Raw genomic sequence first — 22621 nt, forward strand, 5'->3', positions numbered from 1 at the left:
ATGTTTACAGTGGCATTCACAATGGGGAAGGGGTCCCCTGGGGACCCCTTCCCCATAGCGAAAGTGTTAGCACCCATTTGAAATGGGTGCAAACTGCGATTGGTTTGCACCCGCGGTCACAAAACAATCCTACATTGCAATGCGAGTCGCGATTAGGAAGGGAACACCCCTTCCTAATTGCGAGTCGCAAACCCGTTTTGCGATTCGGTAACCAGGTTACCGAATCGCAAAACTGGGTTTGTGCATCGCAATGTGCTTTTTGCAAGCCGCAAACAGCGAAAGTCGCTGTTTGCGACATGCAAAAAGCTACCTACATGTGGGTCTTGGTCCCTAATTAGGTCTGGTGTTAACAAAGACATTTTGTTTTTATTAAACTTCTATTTCTCTCTCTTTCGGCTGGCTTTACTGTGAGCGATCGCATTCTGCTCTTCCACAAGGAGCATATTGCCACACAAAGTAGTTTTGTTCAGTGTCAGGAACTACAGTGGCAATCAGTGACGTAACGAAACTGGAGGGTGCCCCTTTGCAAAGAACATGGAGGAGCCCCCTCTCCAGACTCACTCAGGGCAGGTGCTGTGCTGAAGGGGCCCCCTGGAGGGAGGCTGCGGGGCCTTTGTTATGCCGCTGGTGGCAACGTGTGCTTTTAGAGTTCAAAACCCCTTTTTTTTTTTTGCCAGTGTTTGTTTCAGTGTTGAGGGCCTGATAGCTTCCACAACAATAAAGTGTTACAAAAGCCATGTCAAAACAAGACACGCATTGATGAAACTAAAAGACTTATAAAAATATGTCAGACCAGTTGGCTTTGTCAGTATTTGTTTATTTTCATGCTTCCCATAATCGTGTTGAAAATGGTTACACTGATTTTCCATTAGAAATATTTTTGGGAAATACTAGCATGCACCAACACATTTTACTAAATGACACTTCATTTGCATCTAATCATAGAGCATTCTGGGAGCATTATGCTTAGCCTCATAGCCTAAACTTTTCAAACATGTGTATACACCTTTTTTTTTTTTTTTGTACTGGAACCAACGTCAGTAGTGAAGTGTGACCTTAAAACATTTATTTACAGCACTCACACTAATATTGAAGACTTTCAAATAATGAACCATAAATACAAGTTCGAACAGCATTATCTTTTGGAAACACATTACCTCAACTGCAGAGAGTTCCACTCTCTGTAAACAGGCAGCCAAAGGGTTTGTGCTGCAGAGGGTTGGTCCTACTTGTCCCAAGGACAAAGTAAACATAAAAACTTGTTGCCCTTGACCCCAAACAAGATGTCCTGGGCGTCGGGCGATAGGAATTCCACATCCCTGGTGCCCCATTACTTAACTTTGCCTCACATTTTAGATATGTGAAACATAAAGCAGTAACTATATGTAAGAGTTAGCTAAGTTGTCATAAAGAAGTGGTGCGGGTTACGGAAGGTCAAGAGCCTGGGTTGGCTTTTCAGCAGACAATGCGCATGCCTTATGGACATGTGGAGCCTTGGCTTTTGCCAACACTGCTGGGTTCTTGATTAGCTGGGTTCACCCACCAGCTGAGCCTTGCAGCCAATGGGCACTTGAGGAGAACACAGACTCTCTCCTCAGACTCTCCGCTTGCCCAGAAGTTTTGAGGTGACACCAACACATGGTGTATGCAGATGGTCAGCCAGAACACTCAGTGGTGCCCCTATGAAGGCAAGAGGGAGAACATCTACAATTACATCCCAAAGGAATCCACATCCCACTTGTCCACCAAGGTACACTACAATGACATCCATTCACAGGAGCACGTTTTCACAGGCAGAAGCGCTTACCGACCTGCCCAAACAAGCTTCCCTTATTACTTTTCAATTCATTGCAACCAATGCTTTGAAAGGTACACTTTCCGCCTACAAGGTAACAACTTGCTGCTTTGAAAAGGGTCAATGCTGTACCAAATATGTCAAATAAAAAAAAGTATAACATATTCTATAAATGCAGACTCATAAGGAATTGACTAAGTCACTTTGGTAACATTACCAAAGAAGGTGGTGTCAGACCTATTTAAGACTGAGTGCAGAGACGGAAGGAAGGGCTCCATCCAGTCTAAGATGAGACTTTATTTAGTCTGAGTCTCAAAACCACCCACAAGACCCCCCTGGTCTAAATGACAATGACAACACAGGGGAAGCGGCACAGCTTGCTCATGGACCCTTACCTGGAATAGAATACTCTTTAAAGCTGGAATAAAAATGAGTGACGTGATCCTACAGGTGTGTGTTAATGTGTACTGCATAGTCTAACCATATTCTAACCATGTGCGAGTCCTGGGATCTAGGCACCCATCACAGCTATAGAATGCCTTCTGGCCTGAGTCACAGTGGTCTGCTGAACTAGTATTTGGTTGTGCACCTTATTGTATAGACGGGTAGTCAGACGGGATAGAGGCCGGCAGGGCTAGAGTAGACAGGGATGTGATCAGCCAAACCCTACTATAGCTTGTGTGCAACTCAGGGTGCAGCAGGAAGAGCATGGATGAGAGTGCAGAAGGGCACTGCTATTGGTTTTGTTCTGAGTGGAACCCAAAATTATAGCCCATTATCCTTGACTGCGCACTGAAGGACATGAAGTATTGTTAATCAAAATCTTCTTTTACTCTTGCACATTGTTTCATCTCCAAACATTCCTAGCCAACACGTTTCTTCTGGTCAGTTCACCAAGACTTCATCAGGAACTGTATCTTGAGACCATACTCTAATCTAAGCAGGTCTAGTATAGGGAATCACTCAGTTTTCTTAGCGTACTGCAGAGAGCAAGGATGTTCGCCTATTGCGCATGGTCCCTTGTGAAATGTAGATAGGTGAAAGGCTATTGAGAGATAGGGACATCTCTGTTGTGTTTAGGGTTCCACTGTTACCAAGGCAAAGTTGTGTATGTATGAATGAGGGTGAATGCGGGGGATTCTTTAGTGGAACTCGGGGTGGGGGTAGGAGAAACGGATAGATGGGGAGAGATATGGATGTGCTGCTCACAGCTCCAGACAATAAAGCTCTAACTTAGATTTAACTCATCGAGTGGTACGTTATTCAACATAACAACGTGACGATGAGTGTCTGCAGCAAGGACCCCCACGATTGGCATTACTAGTAAAATGATTTTTATGGGAAACAACATCAAACACAAAGGTGGAAACAGGATCAGTGCAAAGCACATCAACGTACCCAAGAACTTTGTTATAACTCATAAGGAAAAAAAAGTAGAAAAGGTAATTTTGTTTATAACTGTTAGGGTAATGTGAGGCACGTGCTGACAGCAGTTGGAGGAGTGCCGTCTGCTGGGACGCGAGAACGTTGGAACGTGCACACATAGAATGCTGAGGTGCTAGAACACGCACAGAGGTCACGCAACGTGAGATACGTAGGTGCCATCTTGGTTCCTCCGAGTCACTACAACACAGTAAGGAGTGCATTGATTCTCCAGATTCTGTGCACCCTAGGACGTAGACGCCATCTTGAGGAAATTAATAAGAAGTGCATTGTTCTTCCGATTCAGTGAAACACTGTAAGACACTTGGTTTAAGAAGAAGAAAAAAAAAAAATCAAAAACAATAGTTTCTTGCAGGTTTGTTACTAAATGGAAGCGGTGGGAAGAATACTACTCTCAGTTACATTTGGTTAAACAGGAAGTGTTAATAGTAAACATATCTTGCGGTGTTATTTATTGGTGTTAACTGGGAACTGTGGCTACAGAAAATTTAGTATTTGTCCACCACATGCCTTTTGGCCTTTAGGCACTGAACCAAGTCTCAAGTGGATTGAATGGAAAGAATATCTTATAAACTATATTACTGACATTGATGATGCAGGAAAAATGTCAGAAGAACGAAAGAAAATTATTCTTTTACACTCTTTAAGCCTATATGGTTTGAAAGTTTACAATCAAATGTTAAAAACACCCATTGTACGGGATGTTGATGTTTTTGAGGCAGCTTTGAAAGATCTTGACATGTACTTTCCACCTAAGGTGTGTATAGGAATCATATGTTACAAATTCTTCCAGCGTAAACAGGAAACAGGAGAACATGTAAAAAACTATATAGCAGAGCTTAGAAAGCTGGCCATGGATTGTAAATTTGTCAGTTTGCAGGATGAATTAATCAGAGATCAGTTGGTGATGCATGTAAACAACCAGGCCATAAAAGACCGTTTATGGGTCTATGGAGATTAACCTTTAGAAGAGGTAATAAATATTGTGCACAAGGCTGAAATCTCAGGCAGATGTGCAAAAGAGGTAATGTCCAAAGATAAGGGTACTGAAGTAGTTTGCAAGATGGATAATAACCCGATGAATAAAACATTCAGTGCTCAATCTACAAATATAAGTAAGGAGAAAGCAAAATGTTACAGCTGCCCAAGGGTCATTTGGCGTACAGTAGAAATTGCCCAGCCTTGAAGCAAAAATGCAGTAGAATTGTAGGACATTTTGCAAGAGTATGTAGGAAAAGGAGGAACAATGTTAAACGCATATTGGAAGGCGACAGACAGGAAGAGCTATATGAAATTGAGAACAAAGGCGTAGGTTATTAAGGCATCATGAATTTAACAAGCAGTATGATTTTGAACATATGTGATACCCAAATGAAAACCAAACCAGAATGCTTGATGAGCATCGGTGGAGTTAGAATCAAACGTTTTGCTGACCCAGGGTCACCCTACACAATTGTAAATGAGATATGGAGAGGAAAATTTGTGGAAAAAAATTGCAGTGAATTGAATAAACCTGACATACAACCTCAAGGGTATAGCGGAGAAAGAACTGATATACTTGGTTGCAGGTGGTTAACCTTCAGGGTCAAAGGAAGATGTGCACAAGCAAAATTGTATGTGGCAAAGCAAGGTCCCCCAGTTTTAGGATGGATTGACCAGGGAAAATTACTCATTGTACTTCACCCTAATAGTAAAGATCGAGTGATGATAATCAATGAAGGTACCACTGTAGCTCAGGATCTGTTACACAAATTTCCTAAAGTTTTCAGCACAAGTTTAGGAAATCCTAAAAGAATTTGAACATCGTATTATTTTACAGAACAATGCTGTTCCAAAGGTGCATAAAGTCAGGAACATTCTTATGTCCATAAGAGATGCATTATCAAACTAATTGGATAACCTTATGGAAATTTCCGTAATAGAACCTAATGAAGCCTCTGAGTGGATATCTCCGTTAGTGGTAGTCAGACGCAGCAATGGTAAGATCCGTCTTTGTGTGGATTTCAGACACTTAAATGAGAATATAGTGATTGACAGCTTTCCTCTACCAAACATTAATGAAATGGATATGTGTTTCAAAGACACAAAGATATTCCCAACAATAGATTTGTCGGCAGTGTACCATCAAATCCCTAACACATGATTTTATGAAATATACTGCTTTTATCACACCTTTCGGGTGTTTTCAATTCAAAAGAATGCCGTTTAGTTTAGCGTCTGCCACTGCTGTGTTCCAAAGAATTATGCATAATCTGTTTGGGAAGGAACGTGGAATTACATTTTTCCAAGATGACATCTTGGTTTTTGCCGAGAACAAGGAAGTTCATGACTCAAAGCTTCAGAGAGTATTTGAGATTTTGGAAATAAACTGTCTCACTGTGGAATTTACAAAGTGCAAATTCACAGAAGGTAAAGTGACCTACTTTGGGCATGAAATGAGTGTTGATGGAATTAAACCAAAAGCTTCCTTTGTTAATGCTATTAAGGAAGCTCCACCTCCTAGTAACAAGGAAGAAGTCAGGTCATTTTTGGGACTTGTGGAGTATTGTTCAAAGTTTATTCCACATTTTGCAGAAAAAAGTTATTTTATCAGACAATTGCTAAAACACAAGTCCAAGTTTGAGTGGCATCACATTGCAAGAAGGAATTTGAATTGATCACATCCGAAATCAATGAAATTCAAGTTCTAGATTGCTTTGATCCAAACCTAGATTGCTGTATAACCACGGACGCAAGTGGAAAGGGACTTGGCCCTGTTTTGACTCAGAAGCGTGAAGATAGGAAAGAATGCATAATCTCATTTGCTTCTAGAACCCTTCACTAAGGAAAAATGCTCCATTACTTAAAGAAAGGCTCTTGCCTGTGCATGGGCTTTCAAACATTACAGAGCTTTTATATGGGGAAAAACAATTACGATATTCTGCGATTACAATCACTTGGTGAAACTTCTGACCACTGAAGGAACTGTCCAAGCTTCAGCTAGGATTGCCAGACTATCTATACAAATGCAAGATTATATATATATATAAACTTGTGTATTTACCGGGAAGGGATAATGTGGTAGCAGACTATTTGTCCAGGATACCTACTAAGATAGAAGAAAGGGAGGATGACATTTGGAACACATTTCAGGTAGCTTTTGTGCATGGAAGTGGCGCAAATGCTGTGAGCAAAGAGGAGTGGACTGTGGAATATGAAAAGGATGATATACCAGCACTAGTTAGGGAATTTATTCAAAGTGGTTGGCCTATTAAAAGTAAATCACGCACAGATGTTTTACAGTTTTCAAAAGTCAGATCACAGTTAACTGTAGACAATGGAACTGTTTTGAGGGGAGAAAAAAATTGTACCACCTAAAGGGTTAAGAAAATCTATTATCTATTTATGTCATGAAGGACATTTTGGTATTGTGAGAACTAAAGGGATAATGAGGAATTTATTTTGGTGGCCAGGCATAGACACTGATGTAGAGAGATTTATGAGATTATGCGTCAGCTGTGCTTGTGCTGATAAAACATTACAAACTTTATGACCACCTATGTGTGAACATTTTGTACCCAATCAACCTTGGGAGATTGTGGCCATAGATTTTGTAGGACCAGTTGGAGAGGAACAAAAATATATAATGGTACTCACCGATTTATTTTCACGATGGCCAGTGGTTGAGATTGTGGGAAAAGCTGGCACTGAGGTCCCCATCATGACTTCGGGAGACGGAAACGCCCGTCCACCGAAGCCGTGCGGTCAGAAAACCGCCAGTGCGGTGGCCTGACTGCAAGGGCTACTACGAGTTTCCTGCTGGGTGTGCAGGCAGAAACAGTTTTTCCACCCACCTGCCTAGCGGGAAACAGCCCAGAACATTCACACCAGCTCATAATAGAGCCAGCGGCAATGTTGCTGTGCGTCAGGTGCAGCAGCACCCATCGTGCTAAAGTGCGACGGGGCTGGCCATGGGAGCCACTGCACTGCCCATGCCAGGTGCATGGGCAGTGCAGGGACCCCCATGGGGCCCCCGGTCTCCACCAGCTTTTACATGGCAGTGCAACCGCCATGTAAAAGCCGGTGGATAGGGAACTCGTAATTCCCAGGGCAGCGCTGCTCTTGCGGATTAGGACCGGCAGCACCGCCAGTCCCTCCAGTGGAGGAGAAGTGGTGGTGCTGGCGGTCCGACACACTGGTGGTGGTCCATCCGCCACTGCGGCCCTGGCGGTCTTAAGAGACTGCCAGGCTCATAATGAGGGGCTGAATCTGTATTGAAATTTTTAGACAGGGTGGTTGTGACAGAAGGACTGCCTGTGACTGTGTTAAGTGATAATGGAGTGCAATTTGTGTTAAGTGCCTCTAAGGAGTACTTCAGGAGGGTAGGAATTCAACACAAGATGACTTCTTTTTACAATCCAAGTGGTAATGGCATGGTTGAGAGATTTAATCGGTTTGTAAAAGGAGTTATTCAATCTGCAGTGGCAGGTAAATCTGACTGGGAAATTCAATTACACAAAGCAATTTGGGCGTACAGTTACTAAACACGATGTCACAGCTTTGTCACTCTTTGTGATAATGAGAGGGTGTAACCCGAGATCCAAACTTAATCCTGATTGGTTGCATCATACTGGAGTTGAACAATGGTCTCTTGAATCTGTACGTAGTATGATGGTGGATAAACATAGCCTAATGAAGGATCAGTATGACAACAAACATGGAGTTAAGCCTGTGAAAATTGCTGTGGGTGATTGGATTAGAGTTAAGAAACCTTTTAAAGTTATGAAAGTCCAAAGTGAAATTTATGATCCGGAGGGAGTAATAGAGGTTTTAAATAATTCAGTCAGAGTGAGAGGGGGAGAAGTATGGAATTTGAAAAAAAGGGCACACACGTCCAGCGTGGCCACAGAAGAAGAATTACCACCAGTTTTAGAGCAGGAATTTCACTGTTGATTTGGGGCGTTAGAACGAATGAAATTGTTCCAGAAGGAGGAGATGATGTAACAAATAGCAGTGAGGAAATGGTGTGTGGCGATGTGGAAGGGACTGATGGAGCCAATGAGGGCAGTAGTGGTCTAGAGAAGGAAAGTTTTGTTGTGGAAAACTAGGGCAAGGAGAGTAGAGAGGGAACTATAATGAGGAAGCCTCCCAGATGGTTGCAAGACTATGTGTACAAAGTCAAGGACATACGTGGGTAGTATGCATGTCAGGTGATGAAAGTTACAGATTATTTTAATTACCACCAGAGTGTTATTAATCTTAGCTGTTTTGTCTTGTTTCTGTTCCTCTTTGTTTTCAGAAGGGGGATGTGTTGTGTTTAGGGTTCCACTGTTACCAAGGTAAAGTTGTCTATGTATGTGGGGGATTCCTTTGTGGAAGTAGTGGTGCGGGGGAGAAACGGAAGGACGGGTAGAGATATGGATGTGCTGCTTACAGCTCCAGATAATAAAGCTGTAACTTAGATTTAACTCACTGAGTGATACCTTATTCAACATAACAATCTCAAATGTTGTTTTGGGGGTGGAGTTAAGTTTTTGTTTTTTTAATTTAAGAAGTCGGGGCTCAATATAATTTTTGATCTGGCCAAAAATGACCACTGTTCTCATTGTGAATACTACTTCATATGTGTATTTTTAGATCATAAATTTTTAAAAATTAAGCCAACAGGAAGTTTGTTTGACTTGTGCATTCTTCCCTCCCTCTCTAATTTCCTTCCAAGCTGAATTCTCGGAGTTTTGCTCACTCAGTCCCTCTTTCACACTAGTTTTTCTTTGATCTAATATCCGCGAAAAAAAATCATCTGAAATGAATCTTGTAAAACATAACTCTTAAGGTTGAGGTGAGCAGGGGTTGGCATTCACTCAGAATATGTGACTGCAGATGTTGCTTCACTGTTTACTGATGAACGTTCCCTGTTACATGGCTGAGGTCAGGGACAGGAGACGTAATGAGGGATCCTACAGGGAGAAATATACCTCGTCCAAAGGTGAGCCATGGCTTGAGGCCTCCTGGGACATGAAACAGGCAACTCAAGCCGTACAACTCCTTGTTGAACCATTCTCCTCACACCTCGAGAACATGCAGGTGTATTCATATGCTGCATCATGGGACTCCTCAACCAGTTTGTAAACTCCGGGTTTTGTCAGGTATGGCAAACGAGGCAGAGGGAGCTGAAGTAATATGGCCAAGATCACACTTTGCCAAAGGCCTTAGAAGCTGGTCTAACACAGGATTTTGCTGGATTCACTATCAACATAAAATGAAAGGTCTGTCGCTGCAATCATGACAACATGAGAATCCAGGGCGCTATTTTCTATTTCTGCACCCTGCCTGACACTGCTTTGTCGAATATGGCGCCAGAACACACATCCAGGAACAGCAGTTTCTTTGTACGGGTCATGATCCAAAGCAGTGGTTTCCAACCTTTGACTTCGGTGGATCTCCACTTTATCATTACTGGAGCCTGAGGACCCCCACTGAATCTTTATTGGAATCTGGGGACTCCCCCACTGAGTCATTATTGAAAGCTTGGGTCCTAATCTGTTAATATCATTTAATTTTCTAAGCAGTCGTGGAACCCCTGAGGATGCTTCGTGGACCCCAGGGGTCCCCGGGCCACAGGTTGGGAACCACTGATCTAAAGGGCATTATATTATTTACAATGTTCAACAGCAGTCAAGTGTGCGATCAGAATCAGAAATCTGTGATAGGTGATGAATCTGTTTCTTAAGTATTACCAGTTGTGGAATCTGTTTTCACAAGGACTCCCTTGTCAGTTGGCAGTGTGACCTACTTGCACACTGCGAGGTGCGTGAGTGGCTGTGTCAACGAAAAACCTCCAACGAAATCTCACTCAGAATTAAAATACTGCACCCTAACCACTCACTCACAGCCAATACCGTTAAACCAGATTAGCGCATCGAGGTGGTTCTAAAAGCTAGGTTAAGCGGATAGATCGATTATGAAGTGTCACAATTAGCAAAATAAAAGCCCAGGACACGTACAAACATTAAAGTGACTGGTGGAGAAGCATTATTTATTTAAACATGTGATTTCAACCTGCCTGGATAGCACACATCTGTCACTGGTATGGCCCCGTAGCGCTTTGTTTTGGTTCGCTGATGTCTTCCCAGGTGGACTGGATGTGTCGAAGCACCAAACTAGACGTATGAAGGCTCGTAATTTATTAGCATTTGTATAGTGCACAATCGCATTAGGGTGGCAGCAAAGCGCCTTTTGGTAGCTCAGGATCTGACGTTCCAATGTTTCCATAGCAGACCCTGCGCCTACTTTGTCCTTACGGAGGTTTTGCGCCTGGTGGTCTTGTCGGTGTAGGTCTTGCGGGAGGGAGGACTTTTCCACCAGGATTGGCACCCCAAGCCCACCCTGTGCTCTCAAAGGCAGGAGATAGTCAGCCCGGCGAGGCCTAGCCCAGTCACAGCTCTGTGACTCTACTCTGCTGGTAGGCTAGGATACTTGGGACAGGAGGCTCACCAGGCTTGCCTCAGACCGACCCACCACCCTTGCTCCCCAAGACCTCCCTCCAAGTCCAAAACTTCACTTTGGATCCTAGATACCTTTGCGGTGTCTTATGCAAACAAGGAGGTACCTCCCTTCCCTCTTAAGATTTCCCCGCACTTTCTGCTTAGACAATGGTATTTGAAGGAAAGATAATATAAGGATTTAATGGCATTAAACGAAAAATCCTCCTCAATGACCTGAGTTCTGAAGCACCTGAATCTGAAACAATTCTCCAATGAAAGTCCACGACAGGAAATTCCAGGCACCTCCGGAAGTAAAACAAATCCCTCTAATGGATCCCTAAGAAAGAGCTGTAATTGAAATGCGGTTTGTTTCAATAGCATTGCCACCTCGATCTGCTTAATTTTTGCAGTGAGTATGTACAACATTGTATGATTATTTTACTGCCTTCTTATGAAAGGAATTGCCAGTAAATTCCAATGCATCGACCAAATCATTTTGCATTTTAAGTCACTCATTCCTATGTATATTCGTAAATCGCTCTGTTACCCAATAGGGTCTGGTCAACACAGTGTAAATCCACAAATCTTTAAATCATCACAAACTGAGTATGGAATATTCCAGAAGATTGGTCACAGAGTGGAGAAGCAATGACCCCCCCCATATGTTTACTATGTGTCATTATATCATAGTCCGAAGGAACTGTAATACATACAAGTCAGGACAATATAGCAAAAATGTGTCTGTTTGTATTTCTAACAGCATAATTATGAGTATCAAAAACTACATGATCAACATGTAATAACGCCATTATACGTCACTTGGCCAGTCTATTAGATACAATAATCTAAGATTTCAACATAGATGGTAAAAATATATATCAGACAGTATGGGATACACAGAAAAGTACAATCTATGTCTTCGCATAACCCGTCTGATCGAACAGCACAGCCAACAGGTGTTTTGACTTACTAGACTTCCTCAGGGCTGTAGAGATAACAGGAAATTATACCAACAAACAACGATCACATTGTATAAAATGAAATGACAACAAAAAACTAAACAAATAAGATGCCAGAGACCATGCCACCAAAAAAACATATTCCAATACCTGAAATCACACAAAGGCAAAACAGAAAAGTGCATGAAATATAAAAAGGTACCACGAGTGACGAGTCCCAGCCAATATCATCAGCTCCCAATGAACAATATGTCATGTAGAAAAAAATAATTATCATATGAACAGACCCATATACCAAGAATAAAATCATAAAACAGAAGTCGGACAAAAAAGAAAATAATTTTAAATTCCCTCTGGGTACACTACATAAGTATCCCGTAAGGAGCCTCAAAATGAAAATACCGTATATGGTAATCCAAAAAGGAGGAAAAGGGTGTTTTCATAAGCAAAAAGCTGATTCAGATGCCCTAATACAGAAACATGATTTAAATGCCAAAAATCCGAACTCAATCCAAATGTAAATGTCAGCCTGTGACTACTCAGTATAAGTGAGTACATATATTCTCAATTACTAGTAATGCCGCCAGGCAAATTAGTTTTGTTGTCCTCACAAGTTTCCATCAGAACAACCGGAATTTCATTTATTATGGAGTCACAAAATCTTTAGTAGGTGCTAACGTCTAAAAAGAAAACATGATTATCAACCACAAGTATGAAACAGTATGTGATACATCCAAGCATCAGAAATGATCACCTATGCCCAGTTTTGGAAAGTGACAGGAGTAGGGTGCACATAGGTGCGTCACGGCCGCATGGGTGGGATGTGATTTATCAGGGCGTTTGCTGGTGACCACTTTTTAAACTTGAGTATTTCAAAATCAATGTTCACAAATACACGGTCAAAACTTGAACATTAGGAACAATGTCTTAGATGGTGACACAAACCATAACATCAAAAAAAGTATTGCAATCTTTGTTATCAGAGCATGGCGCCACCAAATTTATGTTTTTGTTAGTAGAAAAAAGCTTTCAGCAAAACATCCTTCAGAGGGTCAAGCTTGGAGGATCGCAGTGGGGTGGAGGAGCGTGGTGGGGCAATGGGTGGAACTAGGATGGCACATAGACCCTTCCCCCTGGCCCACCCCTGAGGTATCAGACAATCTAAACTAAATATGTTGGCCTTTGTGCACCTTACCTTTAGGTCTACACTTCCGAGAAAAAATTGAAAAGCACCAATTTCAAAAAGTATCTAATAAAATGAAGTTATAAGAGCCAATAGGTTCTCAGCGAACCACCTATTTGGGTTACATGCGCTACAACTTTAATTTAATTTCAGAAGGTTAAAACTTCCTGAGACGGTTAACTCTGGCCAAACTGGCATCCAATTTTCGAAATGGTAGAAAAGCCCCGATGTTGGGGGGGGGACAAATGATCTAAGGGGGAGAGATGTCCTATTGACTGATGGGTTTTCCTCCAGCATAGCCTTAGATATGTCACAGCAGGAAAAGTTAATTATGTTCTGCTTAGTTCCACTCTCCCCAAGGTTCTAATTCTATGGCAACTTGATTTATAGTGGTTGCGCTTGAGCGACACATTGCTATGGCTTTTCTGAGATCATGAAATATGGTGCGCAAGGAGCCTCGGTTTCGAGCAGGCCTACAATACACATTTATATTATAGGCACACGCATAAACAGGGTTCTCTCATGAGTATTAAGGGAGTCACAAAAGCATGCCTATCTTTCTCTGCTCACTATTCAATTAACCTTTAATGGAGGATACTAGGAAAATAAATAACATACAGGTCCAATTCAGGAATTGCGTATAGACACCAGAAAGAATTCAAGAACTGGATACAGACACTAGAAATAATTCAGGAACTGGATACAGACACCAGAGAGATTTCAGGAACTGGACACAGACACCAGAAACAATTCAGGAACTGGATACAGGCACTTGGTTACACACTTGGTTTTCGCATACTCACTTTATCCTTCATCAGAGATGTGCAGTCCACTTTCGAAAATTCTGGCCACAAGAATTTCAGGTGTTTGGTCTGGTGGAGAGGGAGTCAATATCCTACAACCAGAGGCGTAGCCATTTTTTAATTACTTGAGGTAAGTAAATGTGAAGTTTTAGAATGATATTCAATTTCTGAACCTAAAACTGTGGCTACAATTTCATTGCCAACTGAACCTTGTAACTGTAAATAATTAATATTCTCTTTCGATTTTGTTTTTTACCAGTGTTGTCTATGTAACCTGCTCGACAAGAAAGACCTCCAGCAGACAGAGCTAGCGTGTCCCGAGCATCACCTTAAGTCACCCACATATAACTTCTCAATAACTCGGGGCTTCAGTGTTGGTCCAGGGAGACCCAATTCTAGATGAGTTAAGCTTCACTAGGGATTCCAAGTACGGATCTGGGATAAAATGATCACTACAAGAATGACATTATTCCAGCTACTAAATTAACACATATTATATATGAGAATATGATTATCTTCACTTTGTTAGTGCACTGAAGTATCATCATGAACTTTAATGAGGCTGCACTCATGCTTCTTTTGAAACTCACCCCCATGGGAATCTTTCAGCAGTTCTAGCAGAGTTTCTCCATGTGCCTCCAGGACTGTGTCTAATTCTTTTCATTGCATATGGTACCCAAGAGCATGTTTTGAGGTAACAAGGGATGCAATGCAGGAGGATCTGTGTGCAGGTGGAAAGTGTGTACGCTTTACACAGTTTTTGCTGCAGAGGCTGGGTACACTCCAGGCACTGACACAGATACCCCACACACAAGGGTGGCATCCACAGGGTACTACAGATCTCTGTGATATTTACACTACGATATGGAGAAGGCTGCGCGCGGGGGGGGGGAGGGTACCTCATCCAGCGGTCTTTAAAGAACCAGTAGCCGAGGGGGTCAGAAGGAGAATAACACCATGATGTGAATTTATCACCTTTAAAGCACCCAAAAATTCAGGATTGTGATATTAATATGTGCCCATAGTGAAGTGGGCGGTATATCTGATTTTGCCCTCGATGACATAGCTGTGAAATTTGCAATTATGTCAGGTTGGGTCGACATCACATATCAACAAACGCTGATGTGTAGTCCCTCAGTACCCCTCAGTTCCACAAATGAAGTGAAAGCCGCGAGTTAGGGTGCTGTTTCCTGTTTCCCTGAGGAAGGACTGCAGGAGGCTCGATCTGTGGTGCGAAACCTGAAACGGCCTCCTATCCTAAGAACAGAAGCACGCATTACGCTGCCGACAATAACTCCGCAGGCTCCAAATAAATCTCAATGCGCAAAACACTAAATAGCCGGATTAGGGCGACACCTAGGTTCTCAAGGTTAGTACTTAGGATACATTCCCAACGTATTGGAACATGTGGTTTTCCTAAAATGAACAGCATTTTGGGCCTAGGAGAAAGGAGATCACTTGGAGCAGTAAAGGTCGAGGGTCTAGAGAGAAGGGGTGAACCCTACCCCATGGAACACGTAGGAGCTCTTTCTGCGAAAACTGATAGGATTCTGCCCTATCTCCACACATCGCACAGCTGGCCACCAAGATGAGGGAAGCACCCCCACAACTCTTAAGGAAGATTTGCCTTGACTCAGAGTTGGGGGCCCTTTGGGTGAGCCAGGATGTCGGTCTCCGTACTGTCCTCCTCCTACATACAAAACTATCGCCAATTTGTCTAGGATCACTCTGTCCCACAGGGTGGCTTGGGACAGCATTACCAACGACACACCCGCCGCAGGGGCCCACTGGGACTACTGTCTCCATCAAACTCTCCGACTACACTGCTATCCAATCACAACCTGTGGGACTGTCCCCCACACCTAGGGCCTTCCCCAAAGTGCATCCCGCATGATACACAGCACCAGTCCTCCTAGCAAGCTTTAGCACTCTCCAGCTGACAAGCTGCAGATCCAGAATATTCAGACCCAGGCAGATTTCACACCTTCACATTCTCCCACCTGGCCAATCACGCACCAACTCTGTGCACAGTGACAGACAAGTTATTGCGTTGACTCATTCTGCTGCAGGACTACCAACTAAAAGGAATAGACAAATATAGACACACCTTCTCCAATAGACAGCGGGGGAAGGGACAAACAATTGACTGCAGGAGGGGGTGGCAGAAAGCAACAAAAGGAAGGGAGAAGTAACAGCGGGAGCAGGGGTGAGGGACTGCAGACACCCTCTATAAGCTTGCATGTAACTAAAGGAAAACTATAGTACCCGAAGGAGCATGAGGCCAGTGGAAGGACACTGTACTTTGTCCATGCAGCATGACAAACAGAAGTCCCAGGAGAAAGCTAGAGGCGCTAAGCAATAAGAAGCAAAAAAACAAGAGTGACATGGAAGACAACCAATGGTAAGTAATGCGAAGTAATGCGAAGTAATGGATGCACTCCCAGCCTGTTTTAAGCTTTTTGTTTGTTTGATTCTGCAAGCAAAACTTTAAAAGGTGTACATTTTGAAAGAAGATAAACATTAACAATATAAACAAAGGATGAACCGAAACAAACACTTTTAATATGTTCAGGCAAGAAGCAGCTTTAATCAGTAGCACTCTCTTCAGCACAAATCAGCTAAGACAAGAATGGGTGGCGTGCTCTCCCCAACCAATCACATTACATTGCTTTCAGTAAAAACAGGCATGCACAAATCTTTGAAAAAAAAATCCCAATATAGAAATATACACACACACATCATGATATAATGCAATGCTCAGAACTATGAATTCGGACAGACAGTGTTAAAAACATTTCTCTTATCTAGAACTTGTTTCGACCAGTAATAAAGGCAACTTCGAAGCCCAAAGATCTAGTGCCTCTGGAGTTCCCTTACACAGCCGGTGCCCTGCAGCCATGTTGGCTTTATTGTTTGAGGCCAATGTGGGCGGAGCTTTGCATGGGTGGCAAGACAAGGCTTCAAGGCAAGACTTCCTGAATTATGCATCATAAGTAAAACATTTGGGATTCATTAAATGTAATGCCAGAGAAAAGGCTGATAGGGTTTCAGACACGGTATAAAATAACACTGGAAACCCTTCATTTAGAAGTAGTCCACACGAAAATGCTGCACATTGTATAAACGATGGGCTTCACAATCCTGAGAACCCTCTAACCAATTGAGAGCAGCATCATCTTTAGAGTACTGAATTACCAATACACAAAAAAGGGTCATGGAAAAGAACCCAAAGTCCTCTCTCATACAGGCCTTCCTCTCTCACGCGGCGTAACCACGGTGACAGATTCAGTACATCTTTTTCTCTCCAGCCAAACAGTGCTCAAGCAGGGAAAGAGATTCTGCATCTCAAAGACTCCATACAATACAGTAATTTAATGTGGTCTTTCCTGCTGTACGCAGCAAGCGACACGCGCCCTGCGACCTGTCGCCATAGTGGGGTACGCCAGGAGCCTCAGCTGTTGAAATGGATTAACACACTTGTGCTGATTGGTTTTAGTGCTTCTCAAATCCTCAGCACCAGGTCACAGATGCCTCCAATACCAACGTCGACTTGCATCCAGCCCTTCTCACATACTGCAATCTTCCTACTATTGGACAAGTAAAGATGCTGCTACCAGGCTTCGGAACGGGGCATGTTAGTGCTGAGATACTCAAACTTCAGCCCTTGATTATCTTCATCTTGATTCATGCCCATGCAGAATTTATGTCCACAAGCAAAGTGAGGATTGAGCATAATTTTAAATTCTTGGACACTGATTGAGAGATCTCTCTCCCAACTGAACAACCGAACAGAGTTTGCGAAGCACCTGAAGCAGTTGTCTGCGTTCCGATGAATGTAAAAGCCCATCTTCCGCATAAAGGAAACAAAAATACAAAAACGAAACAAAATGTCAGCTGGTCCATCAAAATTCTTTCGGGCACCTACTTTAAGATTAATAGAAGAGGTTCAATTGCACCAAGATAGAGTTCCAAAGAATTCCTTTAAGTTAAACTTAAAAAAGATACAAAAATGGGTGATCACTCAGAATTCAGTTTGTCTCCCAATTTTCCTCAAAAATGACTAATACTTCACTTGTTTTAAACATTTGAAAGAAATATTATATTGAACTTGAAAATATTTCCAGCAAATGTGATGGCTGCAACATGCTGAGCCAATATCAACTTCCATGGGAACTTTTGAATTTTGTGACCCGCAGTACAAAACCGTCACCGCCATCTTTGAACTCACCATTGAATAAGGATTTAATGCACTGACCTATAAAGGTTAAACGTATAGGCTTTCGTTGGCTACCCCTTTGTCAGTCAATAGGCATAGCTAGGAAATCAACCCATGATTTCTGGGACAAATGGTGGATACTCCAGACTGTAAACTACTTCCACTGTTTTACGTCATATTAAAAAAAAAATAAAAAAAATCCAAAAGGGAAGTTCAGTAATCCTGAAGTTCAAACGCAGTACATTAGAGCACCAAGAGGCCAAAAGGAATGCAACAACATGAAGGCTGTAAATGCATCACATGGTATCTCACCAACATCAAACACCACTGTGGCTTGAAAAACCAAAACTGCAGAACCAAGTCAGCATTTAGGCCACCAACAAATAATTACGCAATAAAATAATTCAAACAGAGGTAAAGGGCTGCACGAAACCCTTCAGTGGATGCGTGCCAATGCACTTACTAATAGTGACAGGTCAATGCGATGAAAAATAACCAAACACAGCTTCAATTCTGGTCCTAATTGCGAAATCATCTAACAAGTGGAGCGAACAATGGTGCTTTGATTAGTCAAGGCGATTTATGTCTGCCCCCTTTGCTCATACATGCAGAAAAATACAGTTGCCTTCATACACAGTAAGCAATTATACTTTATCGAAAGCACCTTGAGATAGAATAAAACAGAATCAAAAGGGACAACATACCCAATAACTTCAACACAAGCAGTCTGGTAACCAAATATTGCCTAATCATGATGAGTTTGTGCGAAACAACCATCCCCGCTGCTTAAAAAGCCAGCATGGGCTGACCTAGTACTGCTATTATCCTTATACATCATACGCTCCTGACACTTTGAAGTGGGGGCGTCCCTGTGTTATGAACTCCAATGAGATGGTACGAATAATTAATGTGTCGTTGAGAACCTTTGCAGAGGCTTCCATCCATACAAATTACGCCCTTAAGGATTGCATACTGAAATAAGCAGGCGAAGAGGAGGCGGCTTACTGGGTTGCAAAACCTTCGTCTCCACACACAGCCGTCACCGATGAACTTGGAGCAGTGATGGACCGAGTGGGTTTCTCAATGGTCCCGAAGACTAAAAAAATAAAAAAAAAACTTTTACCTGCCCGTCTTCTCGGTTAATTACAAAACTGGACTTGAGGACTTCTACTCAAAGACTTCCTGAATAAGAGCCTTGGAGAAGGACAGGATACGGTGCGCGTGGCAACATTGTCCAATCACACACCAGACTCCACTGGTCCGCGACCACGCACACCACTCCCACCCATGGTAAGCTAGTCAATGGGGAAGGCTACATTGTAGCGAGCTCAAGTGCTGAATTCCACACAACCCCAGCGGCCTAATGGCGAGACGCTAACCATGACCCGGATCACCACTACGTTTGAACGCAGCAGGCTTTGGTCTGCGAGTTGCTGTGTTGCTAATGAAGCACAGTTGCCGTCACTATAGATTGTACAGTAGGACATCCCTGATCAATGATTTACCGGACGCCACAGCCCAGAAAGTTAACTATTAGGGGAGGGTGTGTACTTCACACACCCTTTATTGCAGGTCACTACTTCATAGTGGTTCACAGACTCACATGGGCAAGTCCATTTTTCTGCGCGCAATAGCTGACACCTCACTGTTAAATATCCTTAATCCCAAAACTGTATGCACATGACACTACAGGGCGCTGAGCATGCCATAAATATAATTGCATTCCTTACTCTTCAGTGCTAATGCCAAGCTGTATAAACCCTGGGTCTGAGAAAATTCAACAGGGTGGACCATCTACCCTTAGCCACCACACGCGTCACCCTGTCCAATAACCACACCTTCAGTTACTCAGACCACACAACATGAATTTGTGTGGCATCCTCCAGAAAGGGAAGCCCTTTTAACATGGGTTTCAGCAACCTGTTCCATAGTCGCATCTCACTTCTGAGAAACAATGCATGTGAAATTAGCTCCGGGGACTGGAAAGGAACAGGGAGCAGAGATCTCGCGCAGACCTGTGCATTACAAATAAACCAGGGTGAAGGCTGGAAAAGGGGAACAGACTGTGATGTGACGGTGTAGCGCAGACGAGGATGCAATAAGATGGAATAACATAACAGAAATGTGCGGCTAAGCTGCCAAGCCTGTACACATAGGACAGACCAGCACCGTGTACCGGCACTGAGAGCTACAGTACTGAGAGCTTGGTCGACAGCACTCTAGGGCGGTTCATAGGGCAGAAAGTGCCGGACACATTAGATTGGAGAACTGCATGCTGTGTGCCACAACGCAGGGCGGTTTAGGAGACTGCAGAAGATCACACGGGCATTAGTGCAGTAGCCTGCACGATAGTGTAACAGAAGTGTGTCTACTACTGAAGATTGTACAGCACCACGGCGAATTACCCGGCGCTGTTGACCAAGCGCCTGTAAGGTGCACGAGTGTTACACAACTAATGTTTAAACAATGAACACTGCGCTGTTGTACGCAGGTCTGTGAGCAGTGACGAGGATCACACAACTAATGTTTAAACAATGAACACTGCGCTGTTGTACACAGGTCTGTAAGCAGTGACGATGATCACACAATGTTTAAGCAATGAACACTGCGCTGTTGTACATACGTCTGCAAGCAGTGACGAGGATCACACAATTTAAGCAGTGGAACAGTACAATATCTGGGAAGGTCAAGTAATTATCCCGAGATAAATACTGGCGCGTGGCTCTTTCGAGTACTTACATTTCTGGGAGGCACGGTGTGGAACAGATGTCTTAATGATATTGTACAACGACTTCACAGGACTGTAATTACTTAATGTAGATGAATAAACTGATGAATAGCTGTCAGGACGCTATATACAGCACAGGGAACCCAGAGTAATATGCGGATGTAAAATGCTCAGCCCTGTAGTATGTGGCAGAGTAGGGCAGTACAGAACCTAAGCGATGCACAGCGCTAGAGCACAGCAACACGTTATAGCACACTGCATGACACCGGCATGAAGGCTACGGTACATGCACGCCACGCAGTAGTCTAGCTCAGTATAACACATCTATGCAAGGGGTGCTTTCCCTCTGAATACATGGCATGGACTCCTTCCTGCAGTCATCGGCGGCGCGGGGATGTATACAATCCTATAGGTAGGGCATCGTTGTCTATAGCTGAGCCCTCGGACAGGAGGTCGCTGCCTTCTGGGGCATCTGACAGTGAAAGGCGGACCGGAGGACAGCATGTGTGCATCCGTCCACCACGGCTCGAGATACACCAGGATACATGTGTACCCTCCTGTGCACGGGTTTCCACCAGCCACTTGTGGTGTTCCACGGCAGCAGCACATGTAAGCACAGCAAGTCATAGGTGCATGTGGAAGGGACGAGCACGGGGCATGCAGCGCTCCTTCCTCGGCTGCAGTGTAGGTCAGCAAAGGGCACATGGATGGTGGTTGGCACCAGGGTGTAAACAGTGGTGCCCGGCAGTATGAATGCTACCGGACGGCACATGGACCCTGCTCTGGTTGGCACCAGAGTGCAAACAGTGGTGCCCGGCAGTATGGATGCTACAGGGTGGCACATGGACCCTGCTCTGGTTGGCACCAGGGTGTAAACAGTGGTGCCCGGCAGCATGGGATACTACAGGATGGCACATGGACCCTGCTCTGGGTGGCACCAGGGTGTAAACAGTGGTGCCTGCAGTATGGCATGCTACAGGATGGCACGTGATGAGCGCCCGGGCACTGGACCACTTACCTCCAGGCTCTACATCCCTCCCCCCTGCGGTGCCCCCAGCATTACAAGTGATGATACAGAGGGGGGGGGGGAGGGGGGCACGCCTGGGCCCCAGGCAGCTGTAACGGTATGTCTTATTGTATATGCATTAAGAAGGAGGTGGCACAGGGAGCCACAGAGCCTCGGGTGCATGCATGGTCGGGGAGCCCTCCCCGGGGGAAGCCCATCCCGGAGAGCTGGGGGCGGAGGAGCGCTTTACCGGGGTGCAGCCGCCGTGGTCCTCCTCGCCTCCTCCTCCGCTCCTGGAGGAAGCCGCGCGCCCTGGGAGCATCCAGAAAGGGTAGGGGGTCCAGGCCGGGGTGAGGCAGTCCTTGGAGGTCCGGGCCGGGGAGGGGGAGCGCTGGGCACCCGCAGCCGGGGAGAGGCTGAGCTGTCGCCCGCACACACGGTGCACACACTGCGAGCAGCGGCGGCGGCCGGGAAGGAAGAGCTCCAGCCTGAGGGGTGCAGCGCGCATGCGCCAGCCGCCAGCACAGAGCAGGGCTCCTTCTGCTGGCGGGAGACGGGCAGAGCTCAGGAGGGGAGAGGGGGCCGAGGGGGCGGGAGAAGGCTGCCGAGGAGCTGCTGAGCAGTCGGCTGCTCCATCCAGCGTGCGTCTTCGGTGACGCTGCACCATCTGCTGCTCCAGCACTGCTGCTCAACACAGCGTGCGCCCTCAGTGATGCTGCACCGTCTGCTGCTCAAGCACTGCTGCTCACCCCAGCGTGCGCCCTCAGTGTGCTACACTGTCTGCTGCTCCAGCACTGCTGCTCCATCCAGCGTGCGCCCTCAGTAAAGCAGCATCGTTTGCTCCTCCAGCGCTGCTGCTCAACCCAGCGTGCGCCCTCAGTGATGCTGCACCGTCTGCTCCTCCAGCACTGCTGCTCACCCCAGCGTGCGCCCTCAGTGATGCTACACTGTCTGCTGCTCAAGCACTGCTGCTCACCCCAGCGTGCGCCCTCAGTGATGCAACACTGTCTGCTCCTCCAGCACTG

At 44.5% G+C, this 22621-nt stretch overlaps 1 protein-coding gene across 1 annotated transcript in view; it reads right to left on the reverse strand.

The window, feature by feature from the left end:
- FUT8 (fucosyltransferase 8) overlaps positions 1-22265 on the reverse strand; it is a 584495-nt gene extending 562230 nt beyond the window's left edge. The window contains exon 1 of the mRNA XM_069208896.1: positions 21847-22265. The gene's annotated coding sequence lies outside the window, so the exon portion shown is untranslated. The remainder of the gene's footprint in view (positions 1-21846) is intronic.
- Positions 22266-22621: the final 356 nt, after the last annotated feature.

Source organism: Pleurodeles waltl, chromosome 9 (genome assembly GCF_031143425.1).
Source record: "Pleurodeles waltl isolate 20211129_DDA chromosome 9, aPleWal1.hap1.20221129, whole genome shotgun sequence".
Taxonomy (NCBI): domain Eukaryota; kingdom Metazoa; phylum Chordata; class Amphibia; order Caudata; family Salamandridae; genus Pleurodeles; species Pleurodeles waltl.